This window comes from Amblyomma mixtum, chromosome 8 (assembly GCF_055824585.1).
Source record: "Amblyomma mixtum isolate Tamu chromosome 8, ASM5582458v1, whole genome shotgun sequence".
In the NCBI taxonomy this organism is placed as follows: domain Eukaryota; kingdom Metazoa; phylum Arthropoda; class Arachnida; order Ixodida; family Ixodidae; genus Amblyomma; species Amblyomma mixtum.
In genome coordinates this window covers 71,904,988-71,919,332 of record NC_143019.1, presented here as the reverse complement: position 1 = coordinate 71,919,332, position 14,345 = coordinate 71,904,988, and the positions used below count along the sequence as shown (strand labels likewise).

The window sequence follows — 14,345 nt, the reverse complement described above, 5'->3', positions numbered from 1 at the left end:
TTGGGCACAATGTGCTTGACAAGCAAAACTAGCAGTGCATTTGTGACGTGGCAACTTGGACAACATAAGTCTAGAAAATTATGAAACTGGCCCAGTGGCTGCATTGAGAACTGGTAATTCTGAAGATTACGCCCCCTAAGCATGTATTTCCACTTTTGTGAACGATGTCATTTGCAGATGTATTCCTGGGAATGTAAGGTTGAAAAACAATGACAAGTGACCGGTTAGGGCATATGCAATGCTGACTCATGACTGCTCTGCTTTGGTTATAGACACAAACATATTCTGCCAGCATCGGCTTCTTGCAGCCATAGTTTCGCATCGAAACGAACTTAAATTCCATGTTTCGCATCCTTTATGATGTGTTTGCTGGGGGAACATTTTTGTTCTTTCAAATAGTATTTTCTATAGCATTCACCGCTTGCCTTTTTTATTTATTTTTTTACCATACAGGACCCATCCTACACCTCACGAGATGGCGCAGAATAGCAGCAGTGCTGAGTAAAAGGACTTTCACTTTTTTCTTTTGCTTTATATTTCTTTAGTAATCTGTCCAACTTCATGATACCTATAAATGTGCCATTTTCTTTAAATGCAACTTTTAATCCTGAACTTGTAACCTGCCAAGCAAAATTGGCCAACTGCCGACCATCGGTCCATGCTCGGCTTATGACGGGATGCTGATTTAATCGGCTCGCCGAGCTTGGCATAAGCATGGGGCAACATGAGGAGCCAAGGCCGCTGGTACCAGCTTGGTCACTGACTCCGGACCAATCATTTAAGCCAACCAGGCGCCGAGAAAGCCACTGCTGATTGGCCCGAGAGGCCGGCTGTTCGTTGAACCTGCACGCCTGGCCGAGCATTTCCATATTTCGAACAGCTTGCAACCGGCGCTTGTCGTTGATTTGCCGCCAGTTACTGATGCAATATTTTAATGATTGTGCGGCCATTTAAAAGATCCGAGATCTTCAGCGGTGTTGCATCGGCGCAGTGCATATCTAGTGTGCTGCACTTTGCTACTGTGCGCCGCGTATCTGATTTTTGCAATTACTGTTCACGTGTGCAGTTGTACCGCTGGCCAATGGCATGCCTCGGTTGCACCCAGGCTGTCTTTATAAGGCGAAGCCACTGAATTGTTTCTGTCTGTTGTGTTCGTGTTGCTGCCCGAATAAATACTTGACTTCACGGCGTCCGAGTCCAACATGGCGACGAGGATGGGATAGTTCGTGCAGAAGCATTGATCGAGCCTGCAGAACCGACGAAGATGCTATGGCAAGCAAGGACATCAGAGATGACCACCACCCTGGGATCTTTGGCAGAGTTATGCCCAGACTCTGGCAATATCGACGTCTACCTGGAAAGGTTCGACCTGTACGCAACTGCCAACGGAATAGACGCAAGTAAGAAGTTGCAAGTCTTCCTAACAATCCTGGGTGAAAAGGCTTACATGACTCTGCGTAGCCTGCTGCTGCCGAAAAAGCCAACAGAGGTCAAGTACGAAGAAGCTTCAGAAGTTCTTCAAAAGCACTATGCTCCAAAACGGTCTGTGGTTACCGAACGGTATCGCTTCTACCAGCGAAACAGTTTATCGTCGCGCTCAAAAGGCTGGCTACTACGTGCTCGTTTGGAACATTCTCGGAAAAAGTGCTCCGAGATCGATTGATTGCTGGAATCCGTACGGATTCGATTCGATGCCGCCTTTGTCGGATGACGAAGTCACCTGGGAACGAGTCTGCAAAATCGCCACCGCCTTGGAAACGGCCCAGAAGGACACCCGGAAAATGCTACCCGAGGGGTCAACCGCCAGTCCTGCCGACGTCTACTGGCAACGGGAGCTTGCCACGCAAGGCTGAAGACACTCGACTGAGGAGAAGACCGCGAGCAACGTGCCCCCCAAAACGGTCCAAGAAAGCAATGTGGGAAAGGCACTGTTAGCGCCTGTCATAGGTGTTGCGGACTGTACGAGCCAGTGAGTTGTCCTTTTCTCAAAAGTACATGCTTCAAATGTTCGAAGCCAGGTCATGTAGCGAAAATGTGCAAAACAAAGGTCGTTCACAAAGTTGAGCAAACCTTGTCGGAAACTCCTGAGTTGCTACAAACAGGTTTGTGCTACAAACAAGGTTCATAGCTCTCCGCCCATCGTGCTTAATGTAAAGGTAAACGGCAAGGATATCCCAATGGAATTAGACATGGGAGCCGCTGTGACCATAATGTCTGAAAGAGACTTCGATGCAAATTTCCCAAACTACCCATGTTCCAAAGACGACGTACATCTAGGAGTGTATAATGGCACTGCACTCAAAGTAAAAGGTGTAGCGAACGTGAGTGTGTCTTATCGGAACCGGAGCTACGATCTGCCTCTGATAATTGCAAAGCAAGAAACTCAAGCTCGCATGCCGACGCTTTTAGGTCGCGATTGGATAACGACATATGACATAGCATATAGTGCGGTAGGCAGATGGTCGCAGCGGAATCCGAGAAGAGGTCAAAACAGCTGTACGGTGATGTGTTTGAGCCAGGCTATGGTTCTATCAAGGGATTCAATGGTAGCATCCAAATAAACAGCGATGCGTATCCAACCTTTTTGTAAGGCGAGACCAGTGCCATATGCTTCGCGCGAACAAATGGAAAATGAATTGCACGACCTTGAGAAAGCTGGTGTGGTGTACAGAGTCCGACACAGTAGTTGGGCTACACCACTCGTGATTGTACCGAAGAAAGCTGGAAAAGAGATTAGGATATGTGGAGACTACCGAGTCACAGTCAACAGGGATATTGAACTCGACCACTATCCGCTGGCTCTGCCAGAGGACATATTCGCGTCACTGGTTGGGGGAACCATGTTCCCTTTGCTGGATTTGTCAAAGGCGTACCTGCAACTTGAGCTGGATGAGCAGGCACAGGAATTGCTGACTGTGAATACGCACCTGGGGCTTTCCAGATTTAGACGATTGCCCTACGGCGTGGCAAGCGCGCCCGCAATGTTTCAGGCCATGATGGATCAGGTTTTGCGAAGCATCCCTGGGACTGCCTCTTACCTGGATGATGTGTTAATAGCAGGTAAAGACCTCACAGAGTGCTACCGCCGTTCCGAGCAGGTGCTACAAGCGCTCAATGAGCACGCAATTCGTGTAAACGCAGGGAAATGCAAATTTTTCCAAGAAAGTGTGTGTTACTTAGGACACGAGATAGGCAAGCACGGCGTACACCCAGCAGCGGAAAAAGTGAAGGCAATTCGAGACGCGCCAAAACCAAGTAACGTGACTCAGCTAAAGGCATTTTTGGGCCTAATAAACTACTATGCCAAACTTTTGCCTGATCTAGCAAATGTGCTAGAGCCTCTGCACCAACTGTTGCGCAAGGGCGGCACATGGAAATGGTCGAGCCAGTGCGATGCATGTTTCAGTCACTGCAAGAATTTGATCAGTGAAGACGTGGTCTTGGAACTGTACAATGTAAGGAAAGAAATACAGTTGACATGTGACGCTTCTGCTTACGGCTTAGGCGCAGTGCTGTCGCACGTGGTTGAAGGTGTAGAACGACCGATTGCGTTCGCATCACGGACAATGACTCCTGCCGAGCGTAACTATGCGCAAGCGGAAAAAGAAGCTCTTGCAGTTGTTTATGCAGTGCGGAAGTTTCATAAATATCTGTACGGGCGCAGCTTCAATGTAGTCACTGATCACCAGTCCCTTACCGTCCTTTTTGAGGCTAAGCATCACACAAATGCAGTAGCTGCAGCTCGTGTACACCACTGGGGAAATTTTCTTGCAAACTACAACTTTCACATTTCGCACCGAGCAGGAACAAAGATAGCCAATGCAGACGGACTGTCACGCATTCCACTGCCGGAAACCGGTGACGAGGTAGAAGCAATCTTTTATTTTTCGCCTGTCAACAAACTCCCCGTTACAGCTAAAGATATTGAGCGAGAAATTGTGAAAGATCCAATGCTCAGCGCTGTTCCTGAAATGGTATGGCATGGATGGCCGCATGCTGTTGACGCTCCTTATCTACCTTTCTTCGTGAGGCGATTTGAGCTTACTGTGGATTGTGGTTGTTTGGTGTGGACCAACAGGGTCGTGATACCCCAGTCGCTTCAAAGTGAAGTTATGTGTTTGTTACATGAGCAACACATTGGCATTACTAAGATGAAAGCACTTGCAAGGTCAATGGTTTGGTGGCCACAGATAGACAACAGCCTCGAACAAACTGCGAAGCAGTGCGAGATTTGTCAAAGCACAAAATCTGCTGGGCCACTAGCACCACTTTCATCTTGGAAATGGTGCACAAACCGTTGGGAGAGGATACATCTTGATATTGCGGAAAAAGAAAACAAGTTGTTCCTTTTAGCTGCTGATTCCTATTCCAAATGGTTGGAAATCAAGATCATGACATCAACGACAGCGCAAAGCACCATCGAAACAGTGCACTCGTTATTCGCAAGTCATGGCTTACCGACTGAGATAGTCACAGATAACGGACCGCAGTTTCGTGCAAAAGATTTTGAGGAATTTCTGTTGGCAAACGGGGTTAAGCACACCCTTACTCCGCCATATCATCCTCAGTCGAACGGTTCGGCAGAATGCGCGGTTCAAACAGTAAAGCAGTCGCTGTTGAAGCAATTACTCGAAGATCAGAGGAATAAAAGTTCCAGGTCACTGCAGCACAGAATCGATAATTTTCTGTTCGCTTATAGCACAACGCCGCATACATTCACCGGCCAAACACCAGCTGAACTCTTCATGAAAAGGAAGTTGCGCACAAGACTGTCGTTATTGAAACCAAGTCTGCAAGATGCACTCAATGCCAAATCGGAGAGGAATGTACGCAGTGCAAACGAGCGGAGGAGTTCACCTAAAGCATTTTCTGTTGGGGATAGGGTGTTTGTGCGTTCAGTACGTGGAAAACAGGTGAAGTGGCATCCAGGCAAGGTTGTGGATGTGAAATCTGCTATGACATATCTTGTCATGATGGATGGACAGACTCGGTTTGTACATGCATGCAGACCATTTGCGACATACTTGTGTGAAGCCTGCTGTTGTTAAAGAAAGTGAGATACCTTTACCAGTTGCTAGTGATATATTAGAAAGTGGTTGGTTGGTTTATGGGGTTTAACGTCCCAAAGCGACTAAGGCTATGAGAGACGCCGTAGTGGAGGGCTCCGGAAATTTCGACCACCTGGGGTTCTTTAACGTGCACTGACATCGCACAGTACACGGGCCTCGAATTTCTCCTCCAAAGAAATTCAGCCGCCGCGGCCGGGATCGAACCCGCGTCTTTCGGGCCAGCAGCCGAGCACCATAGCCACTGAGCCACTGCGGCGGCTATATATTAGAAAGTGAGTGTTCCCTTGGACCCGCCTCAACTCCACAAGTGTTGGATGGGAGTGATGGTTGCCCACTCGCACCTGAAGCCCAAAGTGCGTCAACATCGGAACAGAGCGATGCGCACCATGCGTGAAAGGCGGAAGCCGGATCGTCTGGTGTATGACAGTTTCTGATCTTGTCGGAGGGGAAGTGTTGTATCGGTGCAGTGCATATCAAGTGTGCTGCACTTTGCTACTGTGCGCCGCGTATCTGATGTTCGCGATTACTGTTCACGCGTGCAGTTGTATCGCTGGCCAATGGCATGCCTCGGTTGCACCCAGGCTGTCTTTATAATAAGGGAGTAATTACTCAATGGCATCCACCCGAGCGCAGCCATATGGCTACAAAGGAAAGCTATACAGCTTTCTCAGAAACTTCGCAGTTAAAGAAAAATTCGTCCTGGTCTGGGGTTCGAACCCAGGACCACCGCTTCACCGGAGCAGTCGCTCTACCAATTGAGCTAACCGGGACGGCAAGCTTATGGTAGGGCGAGAGCGAATTGATCTATGACTCGAAGTGGGAACTGTGTTGGTCAAATGTTTAGGGGAAACCCCCAAGGTGGAGTAGATTTGTAATAAGGGAGTAATTACTCATTGACATCCACCCGAGCGCAGCCATACAGCTACAAAGGAAAGCTATACAGCTTTCTAGCTATACAGCTTTCTGAGCAAGCTGTATAGCTTTCCTTTGTAGCCATATGGCTGCGCTCGGGTGGATGCCAATGAGTAATTGCTCCCTTATTACAAATCTACTCCACCCTGGGGGATTCCCTTAAACATTTGACCAGGCTGTCTTTATAAGGTGAACCCACTGAATTGTTTCTGTCTGTTGTGTTCATGTTGCTGCCCGAATAAATACTTGACTTCACGGCGTCCGAGACCAACAAGTGGGAACCTGCATACGTCATCGTAATTTAGAAAGTTCCCTCTAGATGAAAAGCGTTCAGAAGTAGATGAAAACAGCATGAGAACTTACTATTAGTGATTTCCGTTTTCAATAAATGGCAGATAGGATAGTGCGGGCAGAAAGCCGAGATTGACAGATGACGCTGCGCTCCCCTTTACCCGGGAGCTCTAGCAGAGAGAAGAAAGCACAGAACCAGTTTCACCGGTTCTGAAGACGGCAGCCCGACTGTGTCCTCAGCACGCAGATGGTGGTCACTGCACTTTTCTTTATCTCCATGTTGTTCTTTTTCCGATGGTGCCACCGCATTGCGGCGGTGGCAGCGATTAACCGTTGCCTGAGCGCTTCAGAAGTCTCTTTGTTCTTCGCGTTCGGTGTGCGGGCGCGGCCGCTCGTTGGAGTTGCAGCGGCGTGGCGCAGAAGTGGCGGAAGTTTCGCAGGCTTGCTTGAAGTGGCAAGCAAGTGATCCCATTCCGGTGTCCCATGTCTTCAGGTAAGCGATGATTATTCTAACACGTTGTTGCAGGAACTACCGTTTGTGCCCAACAGTATATGGCTTCCGTGGGCGTTATTAATGAAGTCGCGTGTTGACATACTACTGCGATCTCTCCCTGGCTAATTAGCGCTCGTTGAAATTAAGTTTGAAAGCTTTAGCTTGAACGTTTTGGCAATGAGGAGTTCAGTTTTTATCAAACCTAAATGCAAATGCGTGCATGGGCGCCACTGTCAGAGATGGCAGGTTGTCTCATGTCGCGACATGCATTGAGGACCCACTTAAGAGTATTTGAGGTTTTATTAAATTAGGCACCAAACTTTCATTGTGTTGTCTTTTTGTGATGGTGCGCAAGACAAGAGTTAAGTGATACCACGTGGAGACTTATATGCATGCACATGCATAATTAAGTGGCTACATGCACATGGCATTCAACTGCACTAGTGAAATAATTGTTCTCACCAGCTGTTTCTGTTTCAGGTCTCGTGACAATATCTCTTAATAGTTATAATTGTGACTTTTAGGGCAGGCTGTGAGTTGAGTGGTTTAAAGTTTGAAATATGCCGCATTTTTCGTTTTGTTTTCCCCTCATGCGACTTAAAGTGAAAACAGTGGTATTGAGGGCACATTTAAGCTGTCTAAACCAAAATAGCATGAATAAAGAAACTATATTCGCCCCGCATATGCGGAGAACACGTCGTGATTCATGCACCGTATATACTCGCATATTACCGACACGTTGTATGGGTTGCTCCTGCTGCTTTCTCCAGCATCCGGTTTTATGCAGGTAGGCTTATGCAGAATGTATATTTGTAATTATGCTTCTGAGTGCTGTACCCGTGGTCATCTATGGAGAGAATCAGATGAATTGAGACCTTCATACATATGCCACTTCTATTCTGCACTTTGTCTTATATTTGCTGTCACATTTTTGTGCTTCGTTATGCCTTCTGATCTGTAACTTTTTCGTCAGGCATAAAGTTGCCTCTTTTCAAAGGCCTACTCAGCCTAGTGTAATATGCATGAGTGTTCTGAACATAATTGTAGTATATGTATGCGCGTCAGCACAATTTTCCATCGAACTTGCATATGCATGCGTTGCAGGTTGTGCCCAAAGCGGCTTTCAAGATGCAACACTGGCCCCATTCAGAGCCCCAATCGGTCACATGACGTCTTACGGGGGCCCAAGACAGGGAGAGCATTCGTAATGAAGACAGTTCGAGGACCAGCAGCAGTGGCACATGATAAAGCAAGAGGCCCCAGACTCTTCCAGCCCCAGGCCCAAAAATATTGTCACTTTTTGTGTACAGAATTATCATATTTGTCTCAGATAAGTGAGATGTTCTTACCGAATATATTTTGAATATGAAGCGTGTTGCCCAAGCAACAAACAGGGAAGCAGCCAGCGGTGCAAGATCGAGGTGGAACAGCAGAGACTGCTACAGAACACACTACATCCTCTGGACCGACTAGAGTGGTTGGTGCAGAACTAAGCAGACGGAGGGGGCCTCCCCGCCGATTAGCCTACCAGAATTAAGACGTCCAGTCCTGCATATCACCCGCTCCCTCTTGTGCAGGACTTACTCTATAGTCAGCTCCTCAATGTTTAAAGAAAAGAGGATGTATCGGTGACCGCTAACACTGTACGGTGCACGCCAGCCAGTCTGGTAATGTGCTGGAGCACTTCCGGTGCGCGGACAATAAACACCAGTTGTTCTGTGGCTACCGCACGAGTCAGTCTCTTGTATACAGTACCCCTATAATGCCACATGTTTAATTGTCATGACATATTTTCGCCCATTCACCCTACCAGTCTGTTAGTGCTTTTCCATGTATTTTTGTTCTTGAGCATACATTAACCGCACAGCAGCTGCTCTCCGACTATCCCGCCTAATCTGCATGACAGGTTATAACTTAAAATTGGATTGTACGGTTTTTATTATTTGAAAATATGGCAGACTTTCTTCCGCTGTTGTTTCAGAACAAGAGTTTCGGTTTTTCGGCTAATATTATTTTTGACAAATTAAATACTGATTTTTTTCGTTGGTGATTTAATGTAGCATTCCTGTGTGGTAAAAAGTCAGTTGAAGTCCATCTTTGTTTGGTTTGGTTTGGTTTATGGGGTTTAACGTCCTAAAGCGACTAAGGCTATGAGGGATGCCGTAGTGAAGGGCTCCGGAAATTTCGACCACCTGGGGTTCTTTAACGTGCACTGACATCGCACAGTACACAGGCCTCTAGAATTTCTCCTCCAAAGAAATCTTTGTGTTTTTGTCATAAGGAACAATTTAGTTACCAGTAGTTAGCACGCATATCGGAGTACTTGGAGCTGTACTTGTAGAAGAAATGGCTATAGTCATTAAAAGAGTAACTCAAGTTAAATTAGATAGCCGACAAACAAAAATGCAAGTGAAAGTTTACTCCTAAAGGCCGGTTCACATGCAAGCGACTGAGCGATTGAGCGGCATGTCGCAGCGAAAATTTCCAACTTGTTGAAACCTCGCCGCTCGTCGCACCAACGACTCAAAAAAGGTTTTCCCACCGCGGCGACAGGATTCGCTAGCATTTTCGCTTGCATGTGAAACAGGCTTAAGAACTAAGATGACATGCCATCATAGGGATGTCACAATGGGTTGAGTGCAAGGGCAGGGCATCACGTGGTCTGCGTGTTGATGGCAACAATGGCACTGGCGCTCAATCGTCGCGATAGGCAAAACATACTTTTTCGTGACGCCCATGCACAGTTTTGTGTCAGTGTCCTACATAGAGTTGACTAACCTACTTTTAACCAACTAACAGTTCTAAGCAGGCCATGATAATGACAAACTGTTTATCTACCAGGCAGCGAGGAGGTGGTGCTTCTCAGTCGTCAAAGGCATGCAAGCTAAGGGAGCAACACCTCAAATTTCGCAACTGCACTGCTCATCCAACAACACCACCATCGCATCATGGCCGTGGCTTCCCTACTTAGTTAATTTTGAGCTTTGACTGAGTCATAGTCCTTCAATGCTTTTATGGTCATGAAACTTCTCCGTAACGCTATGGGAGAGCTTCATATGTTGACCGCACATTCCACGAGGCGGCGCTACGAGTCCTGTGGGGGCAACGACGCGAGGGAGCGAGCGTCTCTACGGCCGCGAGTCTACGGGTAGAATGGGACTCCGGCAATGCGGCAGCAACTATTTTCTCTTTTCACTCTGCCTTCGTTTACAAAATAAGTACAGTGCACGTGACGTGCAAGCTTGTGATGCCGAATACTAGCTGCGTGACGGGTTGCCGCTCCGGCTTCGGAGGTACGCAGGAAAAGGCCTCGCTGTTCTGTCTGCCGAGCGACGCCGAGCAGCGTAAAATATGGAAGCGGGCGATACCCCGACAGGAAAGCGGTGGATTTAGCTTCGACTCCAAGCATGTACAGGGTCCGTCAAAAGTTCCCAGGCCACATGGTCCGCTTTTAATCGGTATATCCTGGCACTTAAGATTCCAATAGAGCTATCGAGGTTTTCAGATGGTAGAACGACCCTTCTTCTGTTCTCTACAAATATTTTGAGCTTCGAGGGTTTCTCAACAGCCCGACTATGCTGCTCAAAAGCAAACCCTGTGGCCTTGGTACTTTTGACGGACCCTGTACGTGTCTACGAGAGGCATTTTGCCCGACTGATTCGGTATCACGAGTTTATGATCAACAAAGAAGCAGTGTTGCTGCAATGCGCGAGAAACCGAAACTCAGGCCCGGCGTCGTCCCACGGATATTCCTACCAGCGTACTTGGGCACGAATCTGTGACGATGTTGCATTTTAGACAGCTGTGCTCTTCAATGTGCTGATGGCTTTTGGTGCGAAAGCACTACTTCATGGGATGAAACCCACCACGAATCTTGTGGCGTCCCTGAATTTAAGGGTGCAGAAATAAAATAAATATTGCTGCGACTAGAAATTTCGTACCCCCGGCGGCGCGAACGGATCAGCTTCACTGGCCACTGCACGAGAGCACTGTGCTATCGCAGCAGCCGATCACGCCACCTGTTGTTGTTGTTGTTGCCTCAAAAACGATGACACATACCCACGGTGGGAGATTGGCCAGGGTTTCGTGCAGATCCAAACAGGAAAAAACTAAACTGTAACACACTCTCGCGCTGCGCGCATTGTACACCGTCGTCTTCATCAACGTCCACCTTCGAAACGAACACATCAGACTAGCTTAACCTCGATCAGAGCTTAACTTCAGTCTAATATCGTCGTAGACGTGCAACGACCCAGCAAAGCAAAACCATGAGCCAAACAGCATGCGTTCGCACGTCTGCTGGGTTTAACCACGTTGAACACCTAGCGCTTTTTATTTTTTGTACATGTTTCTCCGTGATTTCTATCATTGCGCATTTCTGGCTTATTGCGTCGCCGCTCACAGCTTGTCTCTTATCTTGGTAGCGCGAAGCGAGCACATGAGCAATATTTTCTTGCACTCGTCAGCGCCTCCGTAGTCACAGCGTGAAAAAGTGTAAATAAATGGCTTATGAAGCAAGAGTCTTCAGCAGCTGGCTTTGCCACCTCCGAAAGTGTCGGCAAAAAAAAAAAAGAGAGCACCATCAAACTACCGGTGCATTTGTCATGTGATCGCTCTTCTAGCGCGCACTCCAGTTCTTAAAATACCGCCATAACGTCATGTTTTCAGCATTACTGAGATTGCAGTATTTATCACAAGGTAAACGCCAGCCTTAAGCATTCTTGTGCACTTAGATGAAAGCGAGGACTCGGCCGAGACAGGCGCAACCCAGACACATACAGACATGTTACTGATCGCTGCGCTAGATCTCCAGAATAACGTTGTGGGCAAGTTGCGGTAAAAATGAATGCCAAGGCTGGAACATTGTACGAAAATCGCTTTTTTTGTGAAAATCAACGAGAGAAAGTAAGTGCGTTAACTGTTTGCCAGTAAACAGCCGCTAACAAGGTTTACTAGTGGCCGTCGTCGATCGTAGAGGGTTTTTAGTGTCTCGACGTTGCAGCCAAGCTATCAGGTGATAACCGGTAAAGTAGTGGCCATAGTAAGCCCAAATAGCGATCCCCAGAAAGCATAACTACCAAGCGAATATGAGCCGGTTGGCCGGAAAACAGCTGCTGTGAGCAGGGCTCGCGCAGCGCCTCGTGCCCCCTCGCTGACAGCCGCGCCTCTAGCGGCGCGCGCTGTCCCTATATGAAACTTTGGCCGGAGTTTCGTGACCAGAAAAAACATTGAAGGACTATGACTGAGTGTAACTCGCCAACTAGCTAAACACTGCATGCCAAGAACACTGACCCTTTTCGGCTCGAACCGAATTTCAGCATAAGATTAGCTGTTTCTTTTCAGTTCAAACTGAAACGTTGAACCCCCCAGTTATAACCTAGATTACTTTCTTGTACCAACTAGCTAAACATTGCGTGCCAAGAACATTGATCCTTTTTGGCTCGAACCGAATTTCCGCGTACAATTAGCTGTTTCTTTTCAGTTCAAACTGAAACGTTGAACCCCCAGTTATAACCTAGATTACTTTCTTGTAGCCATCTTTTCATATTTATTATATAAATCAAGAAGAGCAGCAGTGATAGAGGACAATCGTGCCTTAATCCTATGCGTACCTCAACAGTTGTACTCCTTATCCCTTCCCATGCAATTTCAACTTTATCTCGGTATATTTCCGTTAGGAAATCAATTATGTCATGTCCGATACCTTCATCTTTGAGTATGTTTGACAGGTATTCCCTATTTATGTTATCGTACCCACTGCTTTTGTTCAGGAACGCTAAACACCGAGGTCTTTTTTCTGCCCTAGCTTTTTCTATGTACTTCTGAACCCGTTCTGAAGTTCTCAAAGTGTCTGATTACTTTCTATTCATGCCTACATTGTAAGCCTGTATGTAACAGATGTTATCGTAATCGATGTGCATAATTTTGTGGTCATCCATCTCCTTTTCATTTATACATCAAATTCATTCTGCTCTGTCGTCAGCTGTCCGTAATTTGCTCATATGTTATGACTGTTCCCAATGCTTTTAACGTTTCCTTGCTGCTTGGACCAAGTCTATTACTTCGCTTGATTGGAATTTATCTGTGCCTGCGGTTGTGCATTTAGCTACGTGAGCAGCGGCCCCACGAACATGAGCGGCAGCGCCGCACTTCTCGAACGACGGCGCATGCCCTTTGACGCTCCGTAAAGTACCAGGCACAGAAGTATAGAAGGGTCCGTGAAAAGCTCCCAAAGGTCCTAATCAAACTAATCCTTCTTAAGTTAGAAGTATATAGTAGGCGTTGAGCAAAAATATCCCTGCTGCGGCACAACTCGACGCGAGTATTATTACAACAGGGAAACACTCATTGTCGAAGCAAGCATAGCAGCACGCGAATCCATGCACGCTCACAACACGGACCAACTGTTTCCGACATCAAAATACGTTGGCAACTGCACACTGCTTTTCGCGCTTACCGTGCCGATATTTACACTGCGTACTCACATGCATCAGGGGCCGAATTCGGTTTCGCGGCAACGAAGTGGAGAGAGGACAGCAGCGGCCGAGTCCTGTGGCCACGACCTATACAGTAGGTCGTGCCTGTGGCCACCTCTTGCAGCTTCACACCAGCGTGTACACAGCGCGTCCGGTTAGGAGGTAGTTTGTTTTGGCTTCTCTAGGAAAGCACATCGAACAGCCAGATCTCGGCTAAGCGGACCAGCAAAGCGACTCGAAACACCGTCTCATACCCGTCGGAACACAGGTCGAACACAACACGAAAGGCGCGAAAGCACGAACGAGCGACAAGCGTCCATGCCTGGACGAAGGAAACCGCGTGGAACGCTTGTGACCCTCGTGGCTTTTGGTTACAAATATCACGTGACGTGATGCTAGTGGGACGTAATTTTCTGTGTAGAAGAAAGTCTCTATAAATAAATGACAATTTTTTGTTTAAACAGCAATTTTTTGTTAATACTCTGGCTTGCAAAGTAGCAAAAGTCAGGTGCAAAAAACGGTGGACAGATACCACGTATCTCTACTAGATGGTTGGATACCTCATTCCCCCTTTGATGTCTTGTCCCGGAAGTCGGGTGTCTGATGTGTATTTCAATGTAAAAAGTCGCGTCTTTCGCCCTTTTGTTCACAGTTTTTTGCGCTGTTCTCGTGTAATGTCTGCTGTTATATGAAAGGAACAAGAAGCTCAACGCGACAAATGTGGTCATTGTGTGCAGAACCCTGTAATTTCAGAGAAACCGAAGAACACAGGCATGCAGGTCTCACCCTGTCGCGGCAAAAGGGCACGTGCATTACGCGGAGTAGTAGTGGAATGACAGTGAGGCTTAGTTATATCATGGTCATATCAAAACCGAATTTTCGTGTAGCAAAGAAAAGGCGCACGGTGGCGTGGATATCCTTACAAAAAGCCACTTGTTAATTGTTATACAGCTGCTGCAGTTTCAGTTTCGAGTTTGTGGCGGACGATGACTTTTCTTATCGATGGCAGGCACGTGATGTTTATCGCTTTAGGGTGTCATTTACCTTCCAGACGTGCTTTCAACCTAACTCCAAATTACAGCCACGTTTCACCTGCAGAGCACG

General features: G+C 47.2%; 1 protein-coding gene and 1 pseudogene across 5 annotated transcripts in view; one reads left to right on the top strand and one right to left on the bottom strand.

Annotated features, from left to right (window-relative positions):
• Positions 1–13,593, bottom strand: part of LOC149332942 (uncharacterized) — an 85,656-nt gene extending 72,063 nt beyond the window's left edge. For 3 of the 5 annotated variants that reach the window (XM_089558495.1, XM_089558498.1, XM_089558500.1), the window contains exon 1: positions 13,251–13,593. The gene's annotated coding sequence lies outside the window, so the exon portion shown is untranslated. The remainder of the gene's footprint in view (positions 1–13,250) is intronic. The other 2 variants (XM_089558496.1, XM_089558499.1) reach the window with 1 other exon arrangement.
• Positions 1,292–1,853, top strand: LOC149332943 (uncharacterized; annotated as a pseudogene).
• Positions 13,594–14,345: the final 752 nt, after the last annotated feature.